This window comes from Xylocopa sonorina, unplaced genomic scaffold (genome assembly GCF_050948175.1).
Source record: "Xylocopa sonorina isolate GNS202 unplaced genomic scaffold, iyXylSono1_principal scaffold0076, whole genome shotgun sequence".
In the NCBI taxonomy this organism is placed as follows: domain Eukaryota; kingdom Metazoa; phylum Arthropoda; class Insecta; order Hymenoptera; family Apidae; genus Xylocopa; species Xylocopa sonorina.
This window is the reverse complement of record NW_027490147.1, coordinates 82,968-110,210: the sequence shown is the minus strand read 5'-3', so window position 1 is coordinate 110,210 and position 27,243 is coordinate 82,968. Positions and strand designations below refer to the sequence as shown.

The following is a 27,243-nucleotide window of genomic DNA, read 5'->3' as shown; positions in this document are numbered from 1 at the left end:
CCTTTAGATTTAGGGTATGCAAAAATTAGAGAAGGCTCACCACCGATGCCAAAAAATGAAAGGTATCAACAGCTGATCGGAGCGTTATTATATCTAGCGGTTAACACTCGACCTGATATTTCCGCAAGCGTTGCGATTTTGAGCCAACACAACAAAGAGCCGACAACAGTTGACTGGACAGAGGCGAAGAGGGTCGTCCGCTACTAAAAGAGCACAATTCATTATGAATTACGGCTCGGTCAACGAGATGCCAACAAGGGTCTGATTGGTTTTGCGGACGCAGATTGGGCTCAAAATAGGTCTGATAGAAAATCAAATAGCGGTTACCTATTCCGGTATTATGGAGCACCAATAAGTTGGAGTTGCCGGAAACAGGCATGTGTGGCTTTATCGTCCACAGAAGCAGAGTACGTTGCACTTGCCGAGGCATCGCAAGAGGGATTGTGGATACAACGTCTGCTGGAAGATTTTACGGGGAAAGTCCAAGAGAAGATAACAATTTACGAAGACAATCAAAGTTGCCTTAAACTTATATGCAACAACAGGTTCCACCATAGAACAAAACACATCGACACAAAATATCATTTTGTTCGAGAGTTGCAGGTACACGGAATTATGGACTACCAATACTGCCCCACAGAGCAAATGACTGCAGACATGTTAACAAAACCACTGGGCAGAATACGATTGAAGAGCATGGCGGAAAGCTGCGGATTGATCACCCAGCAGAGTTAAGGCGATCATCGTTGAGGAAGGGTGTTGGAGTTCAACGATGCCGGGTCGGCCGCGCCGACCAAGTCCGATAGTCCGCTGTTTTCGTCCTTAAAAGCCGAGAGTCTCGGGGAACGCATTACATTGTGTTTCTTTACGGTTCCCGACACGGTCACTCTCTTGGATAGTCGTTATACACTCACTACGGTTTCACCGCGTCTCTTGTAAAAATAATCTGCTTAATAAATTAAATTTACAACAGAGAGTATACCGTTTCTCAAGGTATTCGCGAACGGTAAAACACGGTGCATTCGTTGCTGACATCGAGCTATTCTGTGCGAACTAAGTTGTCATCAGTCAGCGGACTTGTAATCATTTAGAAATGCATGTTTTGTGCGCAATTTAATGCAATTTAACCGTTGAGAACAGAAAGCCTTTCAAAGACGGCTGTCTCGAGGATCTTCATCTTAAATGACAACCGGACAAAAATAGATAAAAAGCTGCAAAATATGTTTAAATACGCGAGTACGCCGCGCAATAGTGAAATTAGAATATTTAACATCGATCAAGTTTCCCTGATTTACGAAAAAACCTGTACTTTGGTATAATTGTAACAATGGTATAGTATTATTGATTTGCTAAAAACTAAAACTATGTTGATCAGTGGGTTTGTTTTGAAGCTATCTCTTGTTAAACCCCCTCCTACGGGCGTACAGGTTCCTTTTTCTCGGTTCAGTCTTTTATTGGATACACCTTAAGAACCTACCTTTTCCTGAAAGAAAGCACACATTTAACAGGATTATCGCAACTCCAAGAAAAAAGCGTGTCGAAACTCACAGTTCTTTTCTATCTTGCAACGGACGCATCTCAATTCAGCAATCGATAAATACTATCGAGACGTTAGAAGCTAACTCTTTTCCCGCGCGGATCAGAAGACTTTTAATAAGGTTTTGTTAAAAGTAAATCTATTGGGTTACACGCACTATCGTATTCTTGACAACATTCCATTTAAAAATGCCTGAAATATGAATCAGTTATTATTCTGATGATTTTCGATATAATATTTTTCTTCCTCAACCTCTTTCAAAATTCCTGTTTAAACGAGTTCAGGAGAATTCACCACCACACATTTCCCTTCTACTACTGAAACTTTTTCTGGGACCCCCTAAGTATTACAGGCAAATATTTTCCTGCAGTTTTAAGTCATTATCTTTAATTTTTCATTTTAATTTTTGAATTCGAAGCAACCCATAAAAGCACAGGAAATTTGATGCTAAACAATAATAATTAGGAGACAAGGTTTTACAAACAATTCTAATGATATGCAGCAATCAGAGAATTCCACTCTCTTGCCTAGCCCGTTTTCATATCATTTCACTCCTGAATCTTATTCGATGTGTGATATAAAAGTATTGTAAAAACGTAAATACCTTTTCTGTAATTTTTATTCTTTATTAGTTGCAGTTTTGTCTTACTTACCGACATTAGAAATTAGTTGTAATCACTTGCACTCGTGCAACGCTCGGACAATTTGCATAGGGTCAAACTAATTTTGGACAGCTTGTTTGTGTACTTGGCACTTGATTGCATGCTAGAGACTGACTGTGTCGTTTGGTTTCTCTTACAAACCGTCTGCTTTTGTAAGGGAATTGTTTCGATATTGTTATTATTCGTTGGGTTCGTTGGTGGTCGGTGACTGTCTTGTCGGCTCGATAGTTTATTGGGAGCTCGTCCACCGTGCAGAAGATGGATACTATTGGGATTTACCGAAACGATGCAAATTACCAATCAGTCTGGTCTTTCAAGTATCGTCCACACCCTCTTGAGCGCCTCGGTGACGTTTTCGGAATTTTGGAGACCCTTAAGAAGTACGCTATAGCTATCGGGGATGTCGAAACTAAATAATTTTAAAAACTATTTTGTCAAAAGCCGCGGTAGTTGACGAAATTACTTAAAACGTCAATTAATCTGAAAAGTAACCTTTTAGTATCCTGACGTTCCTACGCGTAATAAATGAGGCATTCCAAGAGCCCACGTTTTGTTGTTCCGTCGATCGGAAAGATCGTCCGCCGTTCTATTTAGCTGTCTGTCGGAATTACCCGGTTTTACTTTTGCGGTAACAATCTTTCTAATGCGAGCCAAATACAAACTTTCCTAAATCAAATCTTCCGACATTTTTTTATCAACCCATGGTTAAATACGGAGATGTACATATGTATAAACACGTAATTAGAAACTAGAAATCTCTCTGTCATCGATGGGACTGTGGGCAAATATAAATCAGTGAAAGCAAGCAACTTAAGAATTGCTAAAAATTTCATTTTTTAACAGGATAAGTTCCTCCTCTCCCAATCCCCCTTAAAAAGGCAAAAATTAGCCGAACAACACCCGGAGAGACCCGCTACGAAGTCACCTCTTAGCCCCTGGCGAAACCGTTTACGAACGAAATCGACCGAGAAGATCGATACAGAAGCGCCCAGTCCACTGTGGTCAATCGGAAGCAACCCGAAGACTCCGCCAAGGACGTACTGAAGAATTGATCTGTGAAGAACACGGATAACACTGGAGAGCCACTAGCCTGATAGAAAGATTGTTAAATTGGAATGAGTGAAAACCATATTTAATTAATAGTGGAGTACGTCTAATTATTGGTAATTCGCGATTAACTACTGCTAGACCCGTATTATTATATTTCACTAGAAGAGAGCCACGTTTGCGTTTATGCCATATCTCTTTTCTTTTTTTAAGTATTGCTATTGTTATTATTATTATTATGGCAAGTCGACCCTTTTCTTCTTCTTTTCTTTCCCTTTTCATTTTCTCTTTATTTGTTAGAATACTATAATTTAACGACGCCTCGAACGGAAAGCTCAGTAAGGATGTGTAAAGTCTGCAATAAACACAAAGTACGAAACGAAACGACATGGAAATGAACTGAGTGTAAAGCAGCTTTACATCTATTGGAATGTTTGCGTAATTATTTTCCTATTATTATAGATTGTCACATCGCGACAAGTTCATGTTACGGACGCAATCAACTAGTTATTCCTGAAGATTTCCAAATATTACTTACCTTTTTTTATTATCTTAATTTTCCCAAGTAGCAGGATTAGGGCCTTAAAGATTGCTTTCATTTTCGAATTTGTAACGATTCGCACCTTTAATACTTTAACTCAATAGCTAATGACGTGCCATAAACACGAAAAGTCCTAATTAATATGCCACTCGACCACGTAGCCCAAGCACTTTTTACCCCTGCTATCGAGTAGCTACGCTAAACCACAGTTCGTATATAAGTTTGTAAAAGATGTAAAATAGATTATTATGAAACTAAGTTTCAATCAAACGCTACGAACATTCCAATAGTAATTTATCTAGCTTAACATGCTAATTTAAAAATATGAAAACCCAAAATAAAAAAGTCGTCCTTGGTATTCCAACCAGCTATTGAGCAATGCGAAGCTAGGGACGCAACATAGATATTCATTCAAGGTGAACATTTCTTTTTATGGATAAAATTTACACGATACATTCTACAAAAAACTGACAAAGCATACTGAAAATTCGTTATCAAGTTTCAATTTACGAAGTAGCAACGTATAAATAATATTCAAACAAAAAGGGGCTATGATATTTGTTGAAGGACAATGTCGCTCTTTATACTAGCCGGGGAAAGGGAGCCACAAAGCAGTAAGTAGCCAATATGATATTATAACAGCATATGCGAATGATTGTCTCCCGTAATTCTATTGTCCATTATACTATTAGTTGAACATCATCGTATAATAAATATTCATGATATAAATATCAATTTATGTACATGTTCATATCCTGTGGAATACAAACCAAAAAGTACGTGATTACAAATACTTTCTTGGCAACGAAATGTTGCATTTTCCAAGCTACGTCTACCGAAATGAATAACTTAGAATTCATAAATTCTAAACTTCATACATACATAACATTTCTTACGTTTATCATCTAAAATGTGCTGACTGTACAAATAACAGATGTGAAAAACAAAGAAACAAATACATAGAGATATTATATCATATTAAACAGATATGTACTAAACGTAGTTCGTTGAAATTAATGCAAGATTGATTTAAAAATTTCATATTATACTACGGTTAATTTTCTTCTGCTTTTAGTATCAAATAGATTTTGAAAAGTTAAAATTAATGCAATAATAATTTAAAAAATTCTATTCTTTAGTCTATAAAATGAATATGAGCAAATTTCGTTAGATATTACTGAACAAACAGTAAACAGAACAGAAGTGATACGATACGCCTTGCTTCGAATCTGGTAACGGCCACATTTCACAAAAAGCTCTACAAGTCGTATTCCACAGGAATTTTAAAAGAAGAGAAGAAGAAATTTTCGACGACAATATTCCGTAACATATTTTGTCAATTTCACATCCTTTTACCAATTAAACTAACATCCTAATCATAGAGAGCAACGACTCCTTAATTCCTTTGTAACTTGTTGGTTTTCGTTGGAAATAAAGTACAAAAATTAATCTCTTATCTTCAAGTGAGAACAGATGGTTTACGTTCTTTTCTAAGGTCTGTTTATATAAAAGGCGATAGTAAACGATACTTTCTCTAGAAAGAATATAAATCAGTATTAGTTATTTCCTAAACTCAATTCCAACATAACTACACATTTTAATTCAAATATTTACGAATGTACGTCTTAAATTTTAATGACTTTGAATGATGATCGAGCATCTATTTTCTTCTACACGTCTTTTCATTCTATGTCGACCTTTAAATAGTTTAAACGGGAGGACGGACATTTTTGGAAATTTCGTTACAGTATAATGACTTGCACATTCTTTCCGCACTGTAATAGCACCTTCGTCTTACTATACTGTTTTCCCATAAGATTAGACCTAGAATATGGATCTAATATAGTCTTCTTACCACAGAATGTATACTTAATTTTCTGCAACAAGTTCAACATAAATTTCTTCGTGTGACTGTCGTATTATAACGACGATATTATAATCTCAATAATTATAGATAATAAAGTAATTTAAGCTTAACGTTTTATCCAAAAACTTACGTCATTTTTGATTACAGCGAGTTGAATCCCGCTTTAGATCATTCTCTGTTTCATCTCACTTTAATTATAGAGTACTCTCTTACCTGTAACAAATTTGTTCATGTTTTTATTAAAATAAATTCCTTCTATCGGTAAATAAATTATTAAAGGAATATTTTGATTATGTGAAATGTTCACATTGGTATGTGAATTTTAAGGTGAAATCACAACCAACGCATGAAAAGTCATATAATCAGTAAAATTGTGGCGGCTACGATTCCTGGTATTTTCTAGTCGTAAATTCTCTAAAGAAATAACAATGCGTTCTTACGACACAGCGCAGGTGTGGCCACCGCGGGTTAGCACTTGGCGACCAGGCCCGCGCGTTTCCTAAACCCGATACCCGTCTGGTTTGTGTCCATCATCTGGGCCAAGCAATTGTTTCCCTTAAGATTTCGTCGCGACTGAGCATTGTCAGTCGCGTACGGTAGATCCTTAAACTTGGTTTATTTATGACCAATTTCCGTCCGTTACGTTTCGTGGAAACGTTCACTCTCCTCGTCTGTGCATCTATCCTTTTCATTCTGGGATTTCCCATCCTTTTCTATACGCATTTTTAAGGGACGACATTTTCGTCCTCGCGACAGTTCGATTCGGACAGTTCGGTTAGAACGACGCAAGCACATAGTTCTGTTAGAACAACACTAGCATATAGTTCGGTTAGAACAGTTCGGCGAGAACACCCTGTTCGTTAGAGCAACCTCCATATTCGTTAAGAATTGTGAGGTCAAGTTGAGTTTCACTAGAGTCGCGTAGCGACGTAACAGAAATCGTAGCCATAGCACCGCCCCCAACATTAAGAACTGTTGTTTTATTGTTGTTTCGCCATTGTTGGCTATTGTTGATTGTTGTATATTAAATTGTGGGCAAAAAAGGTCGAGTGTGGTTTCTTACTCCCGTTACATTGCCCTCAGTAGGATGGACACAAACCAGAGGGATGTCGGGATTAGGATAGCGCGCAGGTCTGGTCGCCAAGTGGTAACGCATTGTAATTTGGACAGAAAATTTACGACTTCGTAAAAATCGCGGAATAGTAGTCGCCACAACCTATTTTATCGAGAATTCGAACCAGGATATTTCGATCCATGATTGTCGAAGCAAACTACATTACGATCCCATCTGACTGACCAATTGCTTCGTGCACTGAGTCTGCTCGATTTTGGTTTGGCATGTATATGAGGGGAACGAAGTGACAGATAAATTATGGCAATATATGACAAAATAATGTATGATTTTAATGTGTGCCGTGAAACTGACAATAATTCTAGGAAATTTGAATTGTTCTTATTATTAAAAGCATACTTTCACCTATAACAAAATATGAAAACGTCATAACTGATTTTTCGCATCCTAGTCATTCTTCGCAACAGCACATTTCACACATAAACTCATATAATAATAGATGTTGATAGATTATATTATTTTCTATTTACCTCGTCTATGACTACGAAGCATGCGTTAGCCAAATACACGATCAGCCAGAATCAATGAGACTCGGTGTATATTTTTTACGACATTTTAGCCTACGATTAGAATGAATATTTTTTTTAATGACCTGTTTTTATTATGCATGCCATTGTTCAAGTTGAGCCATTAACATTTTTTTCTACAGATTAGAATTAACGAATGTCACCCATACTCCAGTTAAAAATAATTAGTCAAATTTGTCCCATCAACTAACTATGTGTAATACACACTTTATTAAAAAAAGGTTAGATTTAATCGAAACATTTGTAAGATGTTGAGGAAAATGGAGTAACAACTCGATTGCTCAACGTTTACTGGGCGTATTTATTACTGGTTCACCCGAAGGTTCGTACAAGAATGCCTTCTTAGGCCATTCGTACTGGCCTCGAGGACACCACCCTCAACGTCATGACCCATTCGTATGTTTAGGCAAGGCCCCGGAGAGGGGCGATGCCGCAGAGAAATGCACACGGCCCTCATTGACCGCCCGTGCACCCTGTTACCCGATATTTCTTACACATTCGTTTCGCGCGCCTAATTCGATGAGACGATACGTAACACCAAGGAGTGGCGAAAGCGTCGCGAATGCGCGTAATTATTCCTAGTCGGCATAAGAAAATAAAAGAACATGTTGTTTTATTTATTAACTAATTAATTTCTGAAAAGAAATCATTATTTTCTCTTCTTAAAATAACTTTATATTGCATATATACTAATATTATCTATGTTTATTTGGAATTTAATTTATCTTTAGCTTTAGATTACTACTCTTCTTATGATCGCTTAACAGATACGATGTGAGCAGACTGCCGCCTATAATATCAAAATACAGGTCGCTCGTACTGATTAAATGTTTATTATAGTCCTTACGTCTATCACATGTAAGAACGTGCCTTTACGTTTGATAATGAAGTGCGTGTCAATCGAATCATTCAACTCTAACTCAAACCACTTCTGTAATAAATTAGGTAATGGAAAGAAAAGCCGTAATTGCAAGGCTGAACAGGAAAGAAAAACAACAGACAGATGCTAAGGTACTGTTAAGAACCATTAAATTTTATTTGTTGAAACATAGCCTAAAGCAAAGGGAGGTTCAGCCAGGTCCGCTAACTCATAAAACAGCAACTGTCGATCCGTCCTTTGGAGATTGTCGAATATAGCCACATATGGCAAGCAGCTGTCCTAAGCAGGAATAATATCCAAAAACCCACTACTTTCGAAAGTCCAGTTAATTATTTGTGGCGGCACTCGCCACTAGAGGGACAGCACCATTTACACTTTCCTGAAAGTACCCGATGACCCATCGTTTCCAATATATAGAAGTTCTGAACTGTCCCTAATATCCCAGCGTCTAAGGCAGGGCCTGCTAGGTAGCCTTACTGATGAGTCCACTAGCAGGCCCAGGACGAAACGTTCTTCCCCTCTCTTTTCCTTCCTTCTTTCTTCCTCCATCTTTACAGCACAGCAAAATCCGAAGCAGCGCAGCCGCTTCATATTATTTACTACACATACCTACTAAAGGTCTTCCTCGTTTACTTTGAATCTTTTGTGTCGTTGTCCTATTGATCAAGTCGAGGCGCTTTTTGGGTTTATTACTTGCTACGGTCAAGATTAGGACACGTGGAATTTACGGGTGCGTCACCAGAGGGTAAGTCTCGGTACCTGCAGGCGACCCATGCTTTGGGACGGTTACTTTATCAGAATTTACATTAACCAATAATTTTCGATAATCGCTTCCCTCGCCAAATTTCGTAGAATGTCCCATGACGAATCTGCATGTCCTAGCTAAAGAACACACCCACCAGCGAATCTTTATAAGATCTCGTCATCCATAGTTACTTAGTTTAAAAAATACGAAACATCATAAGGCACATGTACTAAAACCTTGTCGAAAGTGTCATTAATTACTGCACTCCCCAATAGTTACCGAAATATAATTTATAAGAAATACAAGTCGTTAAGGATCATTTTCTACCACAGTTAATTCCTCAATCACACCAACGTTGAATTAAACGTTGACAAATAACAGGTTCTGCGGCACTACAGTCGTGGGAAGAGAGGCCTGCAAATGTTCTTTCCGAGGATATCTGAAAAACCGTTTAAACAATTTAAGGCGCTCGCCCGAAGGACCCTATTCAAAAACCATATGTTTTCGCCCCCAACCGATTTTGTTTAAAATCTGCATATTTGTAGATCTATATGTGTGTCACCAATTGCCAGCGTCTTTATCTGTCGGGCCTTTTAATAAGAGAGGGGGAGGGGGTCCATGTACGCATTTAGCGATATCTTTCGGAGGCTATAACTTTCGACTGAAAAAAGATATCAACATGAATTTTGTGTCAAAAATCACAAAAAAATTAATCTTTCGAGTGCTGTAACATTTTTTCATTTTTCGGAATTTTTAAGTCATTTTTAATGCATATTTCTAGTTTTCGGATTAGTGAAAATTTGGGAAAAATTGCAATACCCAAAAAAATATCCTCAGATTTGAACAAAAATATGCATTAAAAATGACTTAAAAATTCCGAAAAATGAAAAAATGTTACAGCACTCGAAAGATTAATTTTTTTGTGATTTTTGACACAAAATTCATGTTGATATCTTTTTTCATTCGAAAGTTATAGCCTCCGAAAGATATCGCTAAATGCGTACATGGACCCCCTCCCCCTCTCTTATTAAAAGGCCCGACAGATAAAGACGGTGGCAATTGGTAAAGGCGCTTGGCAATTGATATTTTTTATAATCATTCTTTATATATATATCCTTAATAAATAGTATATGTTAAACATTACATGGTAGGATATGTTGTGCGTATTTAGTGGTATTCGAAGAGCTTTCTGCATTACGAGCGGCTCCAAGAGGCCTGCAAAACGATAGTTACAATAGTTAACCTGTACTGTTAACGACTAACACGATTGCACCTATCAATTCAAAAGAAGCGGCTTGCAACTGACTAACAGAGAGAGTGTTGTACACCAAGCTGGCTCCTCAACTATCTCCTTTAATTTTCGAAATATTCATAAAAAGAACTATTGTTACCACTACAGATATAACACTTGTGTTTAACTCTCGTTTTATTTGATTTCTAGATCTCGAATTTGATGCTGTACTCACTATTACGCAAGTGGTTCCTGGAATTATCTCAGATGGGTGAGATAGATACTTATCTTAGATACTTTAGTGTTAGAAATTTCTGAATTATTTATGTAACCGGTAATGGGATGTAAAGAACGGTTGGGCTCTATAGCAACCTTTCCCGTAAGCATTCATTTCCTCCTTAGTTTCCATATAAAGTCCACTAGTGGATCCTATCTCTTCTCTTTTACAAAATATGACTGTCTCATTCAAATCGAGCTGTCCGGTCAGCACGTATCGGTTATTCTTCTGGTTTTCGTGGTTTCTGCTCAACAGCTTCACCTCCGTGAAATAAGAGGTGGCGACGATGCTTTCCTTCGCTATCCTCCTGGTTCGACGTCTGATTCTTCTAGATGCTGCCAAAACTGGGTGGGTGTACGAGGGTGTCATCCATTTCGTTCTTTACTTTTTAGTGAATACGAGTTAGGACAGGAAAGACAAGCCCGATAAATTGTTAAAGCTAAACTTATCTTTATGCCGCGACTTTGTTTACCGTTTCATCATAGCTGACGTAGTGACATCGAGGATAAATTTGAAAGACGCAGGACTGATTCGCTCGGTGTCAGCGTATTGTTAGCGCTGTACCATGATGAAGCGTTAGCAATTAGCAATGTTGCTACTACTCAAAAATAAACCATAAATCATTATGACTCTAACTGACGAAAGACAGTCTACCTATGGGCTTGAAAAGATCAACCTAAAGTCAGCACCGAGACTAGACCACATCGACAAAAGCATGATTCGCCTTCCACTCTTCATGAATTGACAATCTCACCGATCTATTCTTTCTTCGAGCTAATCAAGAAGGGGGACACCATCGTAGTTTGCCGCGAACTATGTTGTGGCGGCTACGATTCCTAGTATTTTCTAGTCGTAAATTTTCTAAAGAAATAACAATGCGTTCCTACGACACAGCGCAGGTCTGGCCACCGCGGGTTAGCACTTGGCGACCAGACCCGCGCGTTTCCTAAACCCGATACCCGTCTGGTTTGTGTCCATCATCTGGGCCAAGCAATTGTTTCCCTTAAGATTTCGTCGCGACTGAGCATTGCCAGTCGCGTACGGTAGATCCTTAAACTTGGTTTATTTATGACCAATTTCCGTCCGTTACGTTTCGTGGAAACGTTCACTCTCCTCGTCTGTGCATCCATCCTTTTCATTCTGGGATTTCCCATCCTTTTCTATACGCATTTTTAAGGGACGACATTTTCGTCCTCGCGACAGTTCGATTCGGACAGTTCGGTTAGAACGACGCAAGCACATAGTTCTGTTAGAACAACGCTAGCATATAGTTCGGTTAGAACAGTTCGGCGAGAACACACTGTTCGTTAGAGCAACCTCCATATTCGTTAAGAATTGTGAGGTCAAGTTGAGTTTCACTAGAGTCGCGTAGCGACGTAAAAGAAATCGTAGCCATAGCACCGCCCCCAACATTAAGAACTATTGTTTTACTGTTGTTTCGCCATTGTTGGCTATTGTTGATTGTTGTATATTAAATTGTGGGCAAGAAGGTCGAGTGTGGTTTCTTACTCCCGTTACATTGCCCTCAATGTCAATGGTTACCGGAATCGATGGAAACCGTCGTCTTCTCTTTTCGCAACGTTAAGAAAATGTAACAGGTTTTAGTGTTTATCGATTGGTTTTTCCCGAAAGTATATACATCACTAATCAGCATGTCCTTAGAGTGTCGTCCAAGTCTTTCGCTTCGCGTCGTCGAGGGAATTTTCTCAAGGTTTCGGCTGCGTGCGGCTCAAGTCCCCTACGGTGCAAACACGCTGTCCCATTAACTTATTGAACAGCAGATTAGAAGGACAATTAAAGGCCCTAAAAAGTGAAAATAGGAAACAGAGTCCCATCAAAAATCGTCGTCGTACAATTAAAGCAAAATGCTTCGGTTTGCTGTAGAATAGAAGAGGAAAGAAGGAAGGAAAAGAGAGGGGAAGAACATTTCGTCCTGGGCCTGCTAGTGGACTCATCAGTGAGGCTACCTAGCAGGCCCTGCCTTAGAGGCTGGGATATTAGAGACAGGTCAGAACTTCTATATATTGGAAAGGATGGGTCATCGGGTACTTTCAGGAAAGTGTAAGCGGTGCAGTCCCTCTAGTGGCGAGTGTCGAAAGGTCGCCACAGATTCTTGCGGACAGCCTGTTGTGGCGGACTTGGTTATTTCCTCATGTTTACCGCATAGTATTACTGTTCGACCACTTAGGTAACTGCTTATCATTCTACAGATGTTCTTCGGACAGTACCTCTGTTTTAGTCGGTGAAGGCTGGATGGCCAGCAAACGTGGTCGAAAACGCTCCTGTGATGTCAAATAGGATGGCTAGCGCGTATTTCTTCTCGCTTTTTGAGACCAGCTCTCGCATTTGGATGATTGGACGATCTAAAGATAATTGGTCGTGGTTGAAGGTTTCATATAATTTCTGTATGACTAATTTCTCTAGAGTTTTTCCTACTACGGGTAGGAGGTATATTGGTCTGTAAGATGTAGGTTCCGTATCGTCCTTGTCTAGGTTTTTCAGCATTCCGCGTATATTACCTGTTTTCCAGATTTTCGGAAAGCAGCCAGTTTTGAGCAGCTGCTGTTTAAGAACTGAGTATGAGCCGTTTAACACTTCCACCTCGATGCGGTCGAGTCCCAGTCCCTTACAGTTCCGTAACTGTTTTATGGCTTCCGCAATTTCTTCACTGCTGAATTCTTCGGCGTCTTTGGTGTGCGGAAGCACACCCTTGGCCAATACGCATTTCTAATCCTGTGTGAGACACAGTTTCGATCGATCGCCGGAAGAAGCGTCCTAAGCAACGCTGCTGAACGTTCTTCTATAACGATAGGAACCACGATCTTCGCTGGAACGCAAATTGGAGATTAACACCGACTTTGGACAGTATCGCAGTTAGAAAATAAATGTTGCGGTGTTCAAGGAAAGCTCGAATACTAACTTTCTACATCATTTTATTGTCTTCGGTGGACTGCTGAAACAATTTTTGGTTTACAGTAAATTTCTCCTTTTATTGTTATGTTTTCCATTTCACTGGAATATTTGGTGGAAAGGACCAAAACATCTCCTTTGTCTTTCACTGGTCTACCAATTATCGGTGCATAATGCATGGCCGTTATGAAACACATATTCACAGAAATTCATCGCAACATGTTTTGGTGTTGTACTTCTTTCGTCCAGTGCTTGCTTAGCCTCTGTAAATACGATAATTCAAAATATTTTTATATCATACTTATGATCAATTATAATAATAAATAATTACGGTTTCAAATGTTATGTATGTGAAATATTCTAAAATGAGAGTGAGAATGAATGAGTTTTTCGCGTGAATCCGTCTTTAAAGTACCATCTCGGTTGTAAAGAACTATCCAACGATTTCTAAAATCTTGTAATTCTTCTTAATTAATAAATATCCTACACTTATGTCTCTTCTGTTTCAAATATTGCCTAAATCGAAATCGTCTGCGAAATGGTATTACAGGCTCGTCGATGCATAGAGTATTATATTTCGAGAGGATCAGGATATTTTTAAAAACTTTTATTTCAGTTCGTCTATGATCAATTCCACTTTTGAGAGACGATTCTCAACAGAATATCGAACCGACCTTTGCTCATTACTTTCCGCGGTAATGTTATTTTCCCGTCTGTAAATACTTCATAGCTCAGTTCGGTTCGTAACACCGAGAATTATTTTGAGACCATGTACCATGTACTTGTAGCTTTTCCGGTTCGTACAATTTCGTTTTCTACGCGAGCTTATTTCGTATTGCGTATTGCGTATTTCGTATTCCATATTTTGTAACTTAAGTATCTCTTGAGGTTATCGCTGACTACGGTCGTTGTTAGACACCCACGGAATTTTCCGTGTACGTCACTCAAAGTGACCTTCCATTTTGGAGCGGCCATTTAGTTCTCATATGTTTGTCCAATAGCGTATCCTTAATCCTCGCAACGACTTAGTTTAGAGACGATCGGCAGAACTGATTTAGCGCTTGAGCGGTTCAAGTTCCTCTACAATGAAGATGGTAAAAATTCAAATCGAAACATCCACTTTATTTCATTCTTATTCGTTGGTACCCATTTATATAAACGTCTGGAAGCGTTTTCCACGTTCTCATTACTTATTTTAGAAGCACAGACACTCGTAAAAGGGACAGTATTCGGTTGGTTGGCTCGTGGATCAAATCACTAATTTTGATCACTAGTTCCTTACTGATCTATCAGACGAATTATCACCTCCAGATGATGGCAGTACAGCATTACACACGGACATTTACGTGATATAGGTAACTCATTCGATAAATCGCAATATTCTTCTCCTTTCGCAATTGTTGGAATTACGGGCAACAAATCTGTCTAAAAATGATCACTGTAAGAACTAAATTCTTTCTTCTTGCTGTTCCCGAGCAGATTTTGTTTTCTGTAACTCCGCGGCCGTTGACTGTTGACAATAACTCGGCATGCCAGCAAACACAAGTAGCGGGCTTTTGTTTAATGCAATCCTGCCATTAGAGGGCGTTGTAACCGGTGACAAGTACCGGGAAAATGTACCGTCAATTCGTCGTTGGTTGAAGACATAGTCAGGGCCTGAAGGCCACCACTGAGGGAGGGTTAACGAGAGACGCCTGTCTGCGAGAGAGATTCCCTAATAACTCTCTTTGGAATCACGATTTTATGGTTCTTCGTCCTTCCTAATGCAACATTTGTGGCAATTGAAAATCAATCGGAATTAATCACACTTCCTTATCTAGACTAGCAAGCGCAATCGTATCAGATTATTCGATCGGCATTAAGTACAATACAACATCACGAACGACTTCAAAGATTTTCGCGAAGATCGATTCGGGTATAGGTGTACATAAAGAGATCCTGATTTGGTATGATACGAGAAGTTTGCGATTATTTTTGCAAGTTCACAACAAAGCACCGCCAGAGATTTCAATTCTAATAACAACGTCTGTTTCCACAAAATTTCAATTAATTTGATTCGGCTCGTTTAATTAATTTAAAATAACTTTTTTACAATTATTTAAAAGTAAAAATTAGCCAAAATGTAAAATTTATTCTTTATCTACAACAAAATCTAGAACTTATTACACTAGATTATACAAACTTGTATCGGTTTGATGTGGATACTAACTTAAAAAGCAAGTCCCGCAGAATGCTTTTCAAAGTACGTTTGTTAACAAAACAAAAATAAAACGCTACCTCTTATCCGTAAATGAACAATCCTAGTAGAAACATGGCGAATAAAAAAGTATATCCTTCCGTAAAGTTAATACAGTCGGTAGAATTGATCTTATATGTATAAGATATAAAAAAGACTCGGCCAAGAAAGAGAAAGAACGCGTTCGAAGCAATCCCTACAACAGTGGGAAGACAAGGATGCAATGATAAAATCGCACGGAAGAAATTCATCATTTCCGTGACATTTGTAAATTATTAGAGTTTAGTCTGAGAAAGCGTTATAGCTTCCCATGAAACAAAAATTAATTTATTGCAACGAGATGGTAATGAAAAAACCAAATCGTGTGGAGAATAACAAACACTGAACATGTATAATACCCAATGCCTAAACACTACATATAGGAGGAACATATAAAAATGAATGGTGTTGGAAACATTGCGACATAAAACGATGTTACGTTCTTTTTTTTCCTTCCTTCGGTTCCAGTATGGAGTTTTCTGTTATTATATTCTATTGATATTTATTATATATTCCGAGGTTTTTACTTTGTAAGCGTTCGGGATCTGGTTTATGGCTTTGTCTATCCTTCTTCAGCGGGTGACATAGACCAAAGCTTCCCTAAGAGGAGCAAGCTTTCGTTTTCGAAAGAACTCGTACATTGTCGTTTGGAAACAGATAAAGACTTAATACACCATTCTGACAACGTATAATTTCAATTACCTTACACTTACAACTTACTCCTTTCTACTTGTATTTGATTAACGTTTCTTTACGAATTACGATTACGTTTCGTGCGAATTATATTTTGCGATTGACATGACAATGTTACAACGTAAAATTACTAATTATAGTTTACTCCATATTAATATTCATTAAGACGGTCAATAGCCATTCTCAACGACCTTTTTCTTATTATAAGTAACATCAAGCAATTTGAAATGCAAATTCACCCGTAGCAATAATAATAAATAAGAAGCCGTTACATTCCTAAAATTCTCGCACTTTCTTATTGCTATGTTCATGTGTGTTGGCAGTCGGATGATAAATTCGGATTCGGATGGACCATGACGTTGGAGGTGTCCTCCAGGCTAGTACGAATGTTTTCCACACCTTCTTCCATTAATAACCTCACTAAACAAATATTCGATATTTTTCTCCCGTGCGTCACACGGGGATGAATTTGTACCTGCGAGCTATCATTAGCTAAAAAAGGGCATTCCATCGAAAGACTTGGCTCGACAAATCAAATTGAACTAAACTATCTCAAATTTTGCTATAGTTAAATCAATTTTATTTACCATCTTCAACTGTTGTGTTATACTTTCCGTTGTCCACTGTTAAGTCCCAGTGGACTTTATTATTCGAAATAGAGCCACATTTGGCAAACAGATGTCCGTAGCAGGAATAATCTCCAAAAAGCCACTACTTTCGAAGTCGAGGTAATTACTGTTCACTCCACATACCTACTAAAGGTCGTCCTCGTTTCTTTAAATCTTTGTGCCGTTTTCCTATAAATCAAGTCGAGGCGCTTTTTGGGTTTATTGCTTGCTACGGTCAAGATTAGGACATGCGGAACTCACGTGTGCGTCACCCAAGGGTAAGACTGGGTACCTGCGGGTGACCGACGGTTTGGGGCGGTTATTTTATCAGAATTTGCAGTAACCAATAATAGTGGACAGCCGCTTCCCTCACCAAACTTCGAAAAATGTGTAAGGACGAATCCGCACGTCCTAGCTAAAAAACACACCCACCGGCGAGCCTTTAAATACGCCGGAATAGTTAGAAAGTCAGAAGAATAACAACTAGAAGAATAACAACCGTACGATATACTTACACAAACCTTGTCGACTACACTCCCCATCAGTACCGAAATATAAAGTATAAAAAACATAAGTGGTTAAGGATCATTATTCAACGAAGTCTAATCCCTTAACTCACACCCGCGTTAAACCAAACGTCGGGACGTAACATCCACACTTACCTATTCGCTCGTCATTAACGTTAACGTGCGAAGTGAGCATACAAGGAAGAATTTTTCTCTGACGACCTCAGTTGGAAGTAAATCTCCGCATCCAAGTATACGTCTACCAACACCCTTGAAGTCTGTCCGCTAAAATTCACTGAAATAAAATATCTATTTTCGCTTTCCGCCGGATTTATACTTGACGGATACTTAAGAGTACAAGATTTCGGGTGAGTCAGAATTCTTGACTCTCCCTCCGCACGGAGCGTTACCCGCACAAATTCGGGCGCAGCGAGTGCAAAAATTTATGTCCTGCTCCGCAAATCTGCAAATCCGACAAAAACATCTTAGCTTTAACTAGCATTCACAGTACACGTGCCCTTATTGTCGGCAGTTGAACCATCTAATTAGAGGTGAGTGAGGGCGCAGGGTATAGGAATTGGGGAGGGATATCAAGCAATTCATTACTCTAGTAAAATTTATTTGTTTAATTTTATCATTCACAAGTAACAAAGCAGTAAGAAATGCAACAATTGCATCAAATAAAAGTTCATTTAATACATTATCGTTTTTTGTTTTGTGACGACCACCGTAGTCGCATTGAACCCCATAGCGCAGAACGAAAAGATGCACTTAAGACTCGAAGCGAAGGGACAGGAGACAGCGAATGTCGTTTGCTACACCACGTGGAATTTTCGCGTCATTGATTCCTCTCTGAGGTCGTAAGGCTCAGATTGAACGCAGTTGCTCGCGACGCTGTCACCAACTTAATATTAGATAGCTTGTTCTAATTAAATATTCGTTCGTTGTTCGATGATCGTGTATAATTGACTGACTGTTTGACTCGCTAGTTTTTTGGGAGTTCGTCCGCTGCTTCCTCCACTGTACAGGGAGTGGACACAGTTGGACTAAAGACCACTGGTGGGTGGGTGTGCACTGATGCACTAAAGGCCATTGTGTCGAAGGTCGCAAAATTTACGAAATTACTTAAAACGTCTTAATCTCAAAAATAGCCTTTTCGTCACGAACGTGTAATAAACGAAGTCTTGGAAGACCTTCGAAGATCCCACGTTTTAATTGTTCCGTCGGTCGGAACAGTAAATCCGAGATTTGCAACCTCGGAAAGAAATCGATTTCGAGTCAAATTCATACATTATTCATACATTGGTATACATTGGTAGCTCGCAACAAGATAATACATTAATCCATCGTAAAACGAGTAGAGGTCACTGTATTAAATTATTTAACATGCTCCTTGGATACAAGTCCCATTCGGGAATAACACATCGGGAATACTTGTTAGCTGAACACAGCCGATCAAAATAATAAACAATTTTTAAATAGTTTACAAATAAATTATTTTATATATACTTGTATTACTATTATTTTTATATAATCTAAAAAAAAGGAAAAATCATAATTCTGCTCAAAAGAAAGTATGAGAATATATAAATTCAGCCAGCAGTGTACATACACCTTTTATGTACGTAAATGAAGAAATTGTTTTTCGTTGCCCAAGCAATTTTACAAGCTTTATTATTTGATATGCGACTATAGAAAGAAAGCACTACGAAAGCAATAATTACCAACGGCCGTAGCAAGTTTAAGTTTAAAAGATTCATCGATGCCAAAGAAGTCCTGGTAGGTTTCCGGTAGGCGGCGGTCTATGATATTCAACGAATTCGTTTAAACGAGATCGTTTCTTTCTTTCGAAATTGATTTCATCTTTTGTTTCTTACAGAATCCTCTCAGATTCTTATAGAACATCGAAACATTTTCGCTATCCGAAATTAATATCCTGGTTATCGTAGCGAAGAACCGTGTACATCCGTATGACATTTTTGTTGAATACTTAATTCTCTACGAAATCGAACGAGCGACTCATTTCGTAGCAGCATGATCGATATCGGTAGTTCGGAACAATGTTGATCTAACTACGTAATTACGAAAATCAACATGAGAAATGAAACGATATTTCCAAGCCCGTGAAATTTTGTTACCCCAAAAATAAAATGGCGCGGGTAAAGATAATTTGTGAGAATGTCAATGAATTATTAAAATTTCCAACAGTCTACCTGCTAGTTCAGGGTAATTCGCTACCCGTATGACCGTTGGTCCTACAAGAAAATGAGAAACAATATTGAAAAGAGCAATAACTTATCTCAGGAGGCAAAATTTGTAAATTACTGTAACTTTGATCTCCTATTCAGGTTATTATTTCTAGAGGCGGAGGGCAGCAAATTTCACAAAAACTTCATTATTCACTAAGCTTTCTGACGACACAATCAGTCTTTTATTCTGATTGCAGGAAGGAAACGAAGTGGGTACATTTTTATTTAACTACCAGCTACATTTTTCCCATAGTCACATTTATTATATTTAATTTTTTTAGCTTTTGTTATTACTTTTAGCCCCATATTATCTGAATTAAGTTCATTTTCAAATTGGTTTCCATCATTTGCGATGCATAGTCTTAATTTTCATTTAATTAAGCATATGATGACTGTATGCTCACAGAGAGCAACAATAATATCCAAGAAATCGTTACTTTTGAGTCAAAGTTTAAGTTAATTATTCGTTTACAACATCGATCAATTAGACGGAATTCTCGTGTTCATTGTTCCAGGTTACACTTAATACCTGCGGCTCATCGACGGTGAGGGGCCTATTCATTTTTCACTTCTTTAGAGTTTGTCACGCCCAATCATTTTTTATGTCTTCCTTTATGGTCCTTTCTTGAATTTTCCAAAAATTACTGGCATTTTTTACAAAACACACTCCCAGGATTGCTAGAAGATGTTCCTTTCAGTTGAGTGAAGTCTACGAGATCACATAATTTTTCAACACGATGGTGCTCCTCCTCACTTTATTCGAGCCGTGCATCATCATTTAAGCAACACATTTCCCACTTAAATTGGACGAGGGGATGTTGTTCCATGTCCACCAAGATCTGCCGACTTAACCCCAATCGATTATTTTGTTTGGAGATTCACGAAGGTTGAAATTTATCGAACTAAGGTGCGCAATGAAACCGTTCTACGGCATCGGATTCTATCTGCAGCCAAAAAGCTTCGCGAACGTTTTACGTTAAATTTACGAAAAAAAGCTAGGCTATCCAGCTAGACTTTCCACATCGGTGGAAACCAATTTGAAAATGAACTTAGTTCGGATAATAAAGGGCTAACAGTAGTAATAAAAACTAGCAAAATTAAATAGAATAAATGTGACTATGGGAGAAATGTAGCTGATAGTTAATTAGAAATGTACCCACTCCGTTCCCTTCCTGCAATCAGAATATAAAGCTGATTATATCACCAGAAAGCTTAGTGAATAAAGAAGTTTTTGTGAAATTTGTTGCCCTTCAAGTCTAAAAATGTAGCAACCTAAATAGGAGTTCAAAGTTTTGGTAGTTTACAAATTTTGTCTTGTGAGATAAGTTTAAACTTCTTATTACTGCACCTGTTTTCGAGTTTCAGGGTAAAATGGAGATTATTATAACAGAAAATTTATTGCTTTTTTAAATATTGTTTGTCATTTTCTTGTAGGACGAACGGTTTGGAAGATAGAATCAATAATATGAATGAAACTGCTGTTTGTCTGAAAAAAACAAAAATTCCAATTTTCTCTGCCATTTTTGCAAATCGGAACTAGATTTATATAAACTTTTGTGTTGTATTCGTGGTGTAGTATTACCTGTAAAAATTTGTCACACGAATTAGTGAATTCCCCCGTATAAAGAACCTAGTATTGTATAGAAAATTGATTAAAACTCTTCTATATTAAATCTCTAACAGACGAGAGATTTCACCGCAAGTAAATAAACTGAACGGCTGCTTAATAAAGTGTACGGTCGACAATAAGATAATAAGACTTGAATTTTGTAATAATTCGAGCACAAACAATTTATACATAATTGTTTCAATATTAACCTCAATTTCAAGGTCAACTTTATTGTTGCACCTACTATAGTACTATTAATGTAATTACTGCTATTTTTCTAACAATGGCTCACTTATAATGTTACTCCATAGCGATACTTGCTCTCAGTCTCCGGATTGACCATCTATGATAAATCAATCATAAATTTAAGTTAACACACTATATCAACACATGCGCGTCGACTCAGATTTGTGGCGGCCTTTCGACACTCGCCATTAGAGCGACAGCACCGTTTACAATTTTCTGAAAGCAACCGATAACCCATCCTTTCGAATATATAGAAGTTCTGACCTGTCCCTAATATCCCAGCGTCTAAGCCAAGGCCTACTAGGTAGCTTTACTGATGAGTCCACTAGCAGGCCCAGGACGAAACGTTCTTCCCCTCTCTTTTCCTTCCTTCTTTCCTCTTCTATTCTACAGCAAACCGAAGCATGCCGCTTCAGATTTTATATTAAATAACAACGTCCTCCTCATTTTCATCATGCCCAGATTCTTGTGAAATCGTAGTATTAATACATTAAAATAGTAGCATCGATAAAAGTAAAAAGATAAAATAATAAAAAAATTCATAGAAAAAAAAAACAACTAAAGAATCTAACTGAAACATTTATCTCAGCAGAGATTGATGACATATTGAAATAAATGTTTTTTTAGGCTAACTCAAATTTCGTTCTTCTATTGTTGTACATTCTATGCGAAATGGTATAATAAAATTAATATATAACGTAGGGTAGTAACTATTAGTATCTGAGATAGCCTCGAAACTATAAGTTTCACAGAAATATTTCAAAAACATAAAATTGCACAGTACGAAGGGAGCCATCCGTTGGCGAAAACAGCTTTTTTGTAAGTGGAGGTATGTTGGACGTTTGAAGGTCACCTTCATTTTTTTAAATGGATCGGTATGTTTTTGCTTCCGTATTACGATAGAGCATCTTAAAACGAGTACAACGACCTATAATATAAGTCCATTAAAAGTGATAGAAAGTATATATATAATACATTTTTTAAATAAAATTGTAGGTTTTCTAATAGTTTCTAATGATATTATTCCATATTTCTATAGATATGAACACGTTTATTTGTAATCCCATTAAGGTTTAGTATAGCTTGCACAACCTGTCCTCGATTCTTTTTCAATACCTCGCCTACCAGACCTGATTCTCTGCTCTAAACTTGGCCACCCTTCTCCAACTGTCCTCTATCCACTATTTCTCCAGATAAACCTCACCTATCCCATTTTTGCCCCCTCTATATAATATAATCGTATAACCGATTGTACAGTAATACAGCTTTCGGGTTGTTACGTCCCGACGTTTGGTTTAACGCGGGTGTGAGTTAAGGGATTAGACTTCGTTGAATAATGATCCTTAACCACTTATGTTTTTTTATACTTTATATTTTTTTCCTGATGAGGAGTGTAGTCGACAAGGTTTGTGTTCTCGTGTAGTTGTTATTCTTCTAGTTTTCTAACTATTCCGGCGTATTTAAAGGCTCGCCGGTGGGTGTGTTTTTTAGCTAGGACATGCGGATTCGTCCTTACACATTTTTCGAAGTTTGGTGAGGGAAGCGGCTATCGACTATTATTGGTTACTGCAAATTCTGATAAAGTAACCGCCCCAAACCGTCGGTCACCCGCAGGTACCCAGTCTTACTCTCGGGTGACGCACACGTGAGTTCCGCATGTCCTAATCTTGACCGTAGCAAGCAATAAACCCAAAAAGCGCCTCGACTTGATTTATAGGAAAACGGCACAAAGATTTAAAGAAACGAGGACGACCTTTAGTAGGTATGTGGAGTGAACAGTAATTACCTCGACTTCGAAAGTAGTGGCTTTTTGGAGATTATTCCTGCTACGGACATCTGTTTGCCAAATGTGGCTATATTTCGAACAATAAAGTCCACTGGGACTTAACACGGGTTCCAAACTCCCGAAAAATCGAAAGTATAATTTTGAGAGAGATAGATAGTACGTGAAGAATTATTAGATAATACGTTTATCACGAGACCCTATGTGACATGCTGTTCTGATATAAAGGAGGTTAAGATTGCGAACGGTATATGACAAGAAAACATATGATTTCAGTGTGTGTTGTAAAATTAGTAACAATTCGAAAAAGATTACGGTTGTTCTTATTGTAAGAAGCATATTTACACCTTCAGAAAGACATAACAACATAACAAAGACATAACAATGAATTGATTTTTCGCAACAGCACATAGGAACATAGGAACTCGTGTAATTATAAATATCAATAGATTAGTTCTGTTTTCTATTTGCCAACTTTCTCGTCTGAGCACGCGTTACTTTCACACGCCGCGGCAAAATTAATTAAATTAATTGTTTTCCTACTCGACCCCTTCAAGATATTTTCTCCATTGACAATACTATTTCCCCCAAAATTCTCCCAAATTCGTTATTAATCTTTTGTCCAATAACGTATATTATAGATAAGTATTTCTTATAATATTTTCTACCTATTTCCCTTTCCCCTTTCTCACAATCGAACCACATACGCAATTTCATACTTCATTCGGTACCTCCGCCGAACCCCTCCCTTCTTTCTTCCTTTTTTCCTTTCATTCTTTATCTCCATCCTTCTCTTATCTACACTAATTATTCCTCCTTCTTTTTCTTCCACTCCTTTCTCACGTTTCCCATTCAAGTCTTTAATCTGTCTCGCGCTCTACTTTATCCACTCTCACTTCTCCTATCCTTGCTAGATGTCACCACTACTACTCAACTTGTAGCGACCGAAGTAGGAAGTCAGACAGGGTGACAACTAGACTAAGTTAGCATAGATAAAATAGAGTAAAATAGCTTAAGGTAGTTTAAACCCTTTGAGTGCCGGAAGCCGATATATCGGCTCCTGCTGCACTGGCGAGAAGTGCCGGAACCGATATATCGACCCGCACCTTGTAGCGCTTTACTATTCGCATTGTGAGAGAACTCTATCTTAAAATACCTTTATAATGTGTTATAAATTGTCTAATTTCGTTACAAGAGGACGAAAAAAATAGTTTCCCGATTTAACTTTTGTTATATTCTATGCCGTCTGGTGCCGAGACTGCCTATGCGTTGGAGCGATACAGTAGAAATTCGACACGGGCCAGCATCTGGAGACCCCTAATTGTGACATGTCGACAGCTCTTGAAATTCTTAGAGCTCTTAGAACTTTTAGACACTCTGTAAACTGTCACAAAATAAGATCGCATTGAGGCAGCGAGACGTAGGAACAGTCAGTTTTTTCTTGATCGTCGTCGTAAGCAGTACATTTCATTGCAGCAACAGTTTGAAAAGCGTCATTTTAGTTATTGCTGTTCTCTAATTGTCTCAAATATTTTTGTTTTTGACAAACGAATAATTAGCAACACAATATTTCTAAAATTTTACTGCCAACCTTTTATAAAATATACACCATTATGAATGAAGCTAAAATAGTCGGAATACTTGACCGGATGGATGAAGAACATAGTGACGATGATGAAATTGTGGCAGCAATTAATCGGCATCCGCGTAGAATATATAGTGATAATGAAGCTAGTGATAATAAATCTAGTGATAGCGAATCAGACGTTTAGGGAAACGATACTGAAGAATCACTAAACAGTTTCCGTAAAGTTACTGTGGCCAATGACAGCGAATATAATCCTCGCCCACAATTAATGGAAATTATTGGACCTAAACATATGGTACAGAGAAATGCCACACCCAAAGAATATTTTGATTTATTTTTTACGGAAGAATTTTTGAGCCTACTGAAGAGCGAAACAAACCGATATGCTAGACAGCTTTTGAACAGAATCAATATACCATCAGAATCTAGGGCAGCAAAGTGGACGACTACCACAGTGTCAGAAACGAGGGCTTTTGTTATTATTCTTTTAGAAATGGGTATCACACGTAGACCGACACTTTTTAGTTATTGGTCAACAAACCATAGACACATTCCATGGTTTGGCCAAATGTTTAGCCGAAATAGGTTTCAATTAATTTGCATGTTTTTCCATGTCGTAGACAACAATAAATTACCACCACGCGATAGCCCAGAATATGACCCTACAGAAAAATTTGAACCAGTTGTTACCCACGCAAATAATAAATTCAAATATTATTATTCACCTAATCAACATTTGAGTATTGACGAATCATTAGTCGGCACGAAATGTAGAACGTCGTTGACTCAATATCTGCTAAATAAAAAGCATCATAAATGGGACATCAAATTTTGGATGCTGACTGATGCAGTTAACCATTATTGCCTATCGTTTTTTTGCTATAGAGGAGCCACGCATCAATCAGATAAAGAGGAAATAAGAGAAAACGGTCTTAGTTATGTCATAGTACATAAATTATTGAATGTGGGCAATTATCTAATGAAAGGGTATCACGTAGTAGTCGACAATTTCTTTACAAGCATATCATTGGCAAGATCATTATTCGAAAAACAGACATATCTTACTGGCACAATTCGAAATAATAGAAAATATATTCCACAGTTTATCAAGCAGAAGTTGCAAGAGGGCACATCCAAGTACGCCCGAAACAAGGAAATGTTATTATTGGACATACAGGGAAAAAATATCACAAAGGAAGAATGTTTTACTCTTGTCCACATATGAAAAGGCGCAAAATAAGACAACTACAATTAGAGAAAGAATACAATAAGCATATGGGAGGCGTAGACACATCAGACATGATGTTGTCTTCCTATTTGAACAAAAGGAAAGCTGTCAAGTATTGGAAAAAGGTAATTCTCAACGTTTTCTCCCGGATGGTGTTGAATGCCTATATCTTACATGAGGAAAATACAGAAGGCAGAACAAAAACACGACTCGAATTTATAACTGATATTATTCGGTCAATAACCAGAGAATGGATGACAGTAAAGGGGATAGCACCCAACAGACCATTGGCTGAAACATCTAGCAATGTGCCCTGCATAGGCGTAGAAAAACTTCCAGGAAAACTGGAAAGTGTTCGCGTAGTGTGCAGTAGGAAAGATGGTGGGCCAAAGCGAAAATCACGCACAGTTTGCAAAAGGGTGCATGGTGTGTACATTAATAGCCACAAATGCTAAATAAATTATTTGGGTGAGTTATAGCAACAAAATGCTACACATTTACAATACCTAAATATAAATATTTATGTTATTATAATGAAGTATTATGCAAAATTATATCACAAATATATTTATGATAATATAATTTTGTTTCAGCAATGTTATATTACCTATAACAATTACTTGCTTCGGAAGACAATCCGTTCGGCGCTTACCATGTACTATATAGTTGTTCTTTATTTTTTTTATGCAATATTATAGATTTTGCTACAAAATATATTGGAAATGCAAAGCATATACTTTGTAATAAATGGTCTATATAAAGTTAAGTTATGATGAAAAGATGATTTTTCGTATATGCAAATACGTTTTGTAAGAGAGTACTCAATTTCTACATTCTTTATAATCTCTTATACCTTTATTATATAAATAATCTTCAATAAATATAAAAAACTACTGTCACTGTTTTGTTCTCTATTTCGCCCTTAATACACTGTTTTTTGAATTATGCAAATATCGTTTTCCGTTTGGTTTTTATGAACCATTTTCCAAACCCTTGTAGAATCATGAAATTCGGCCTGTTATTCTCGCATAGGCACCGCTTTTTCGCCCGGCACTAAAAGGGTTAAGATAGTATAATATTAGAATAAGAAAAAAGATCTAGT

General features: G+C 37.7%; 1 protein-coding gene across 5 annotated transcripts in view; it reads right to left on the bottom strand.

Moving 5' to 3' along the window:
* The window catches only part of LOC143432257 (uncharacterized), a 110,282-nt gene that overhangs the window by 57,778 nt on the left and 25,261 nt on the right, over nucleotides 1-27,243 (bottom strand). The window contains exon 2 of one of the 5 annotated variants that reach the window (XM_076909031.1): nucleotides 5,785-5,867. The exons of the other annotated variants lie outside the window; for them this stretch is intronic. The gene's annotated coding sequence lies outside the window, so the exon portion shown is untranslated. The remainder of the gene's footprint in view (nucleotides 1-5,784; nucleotides 5,868-27,243) is intronic. 5 annotated transcript variants of the gene reach the window in all.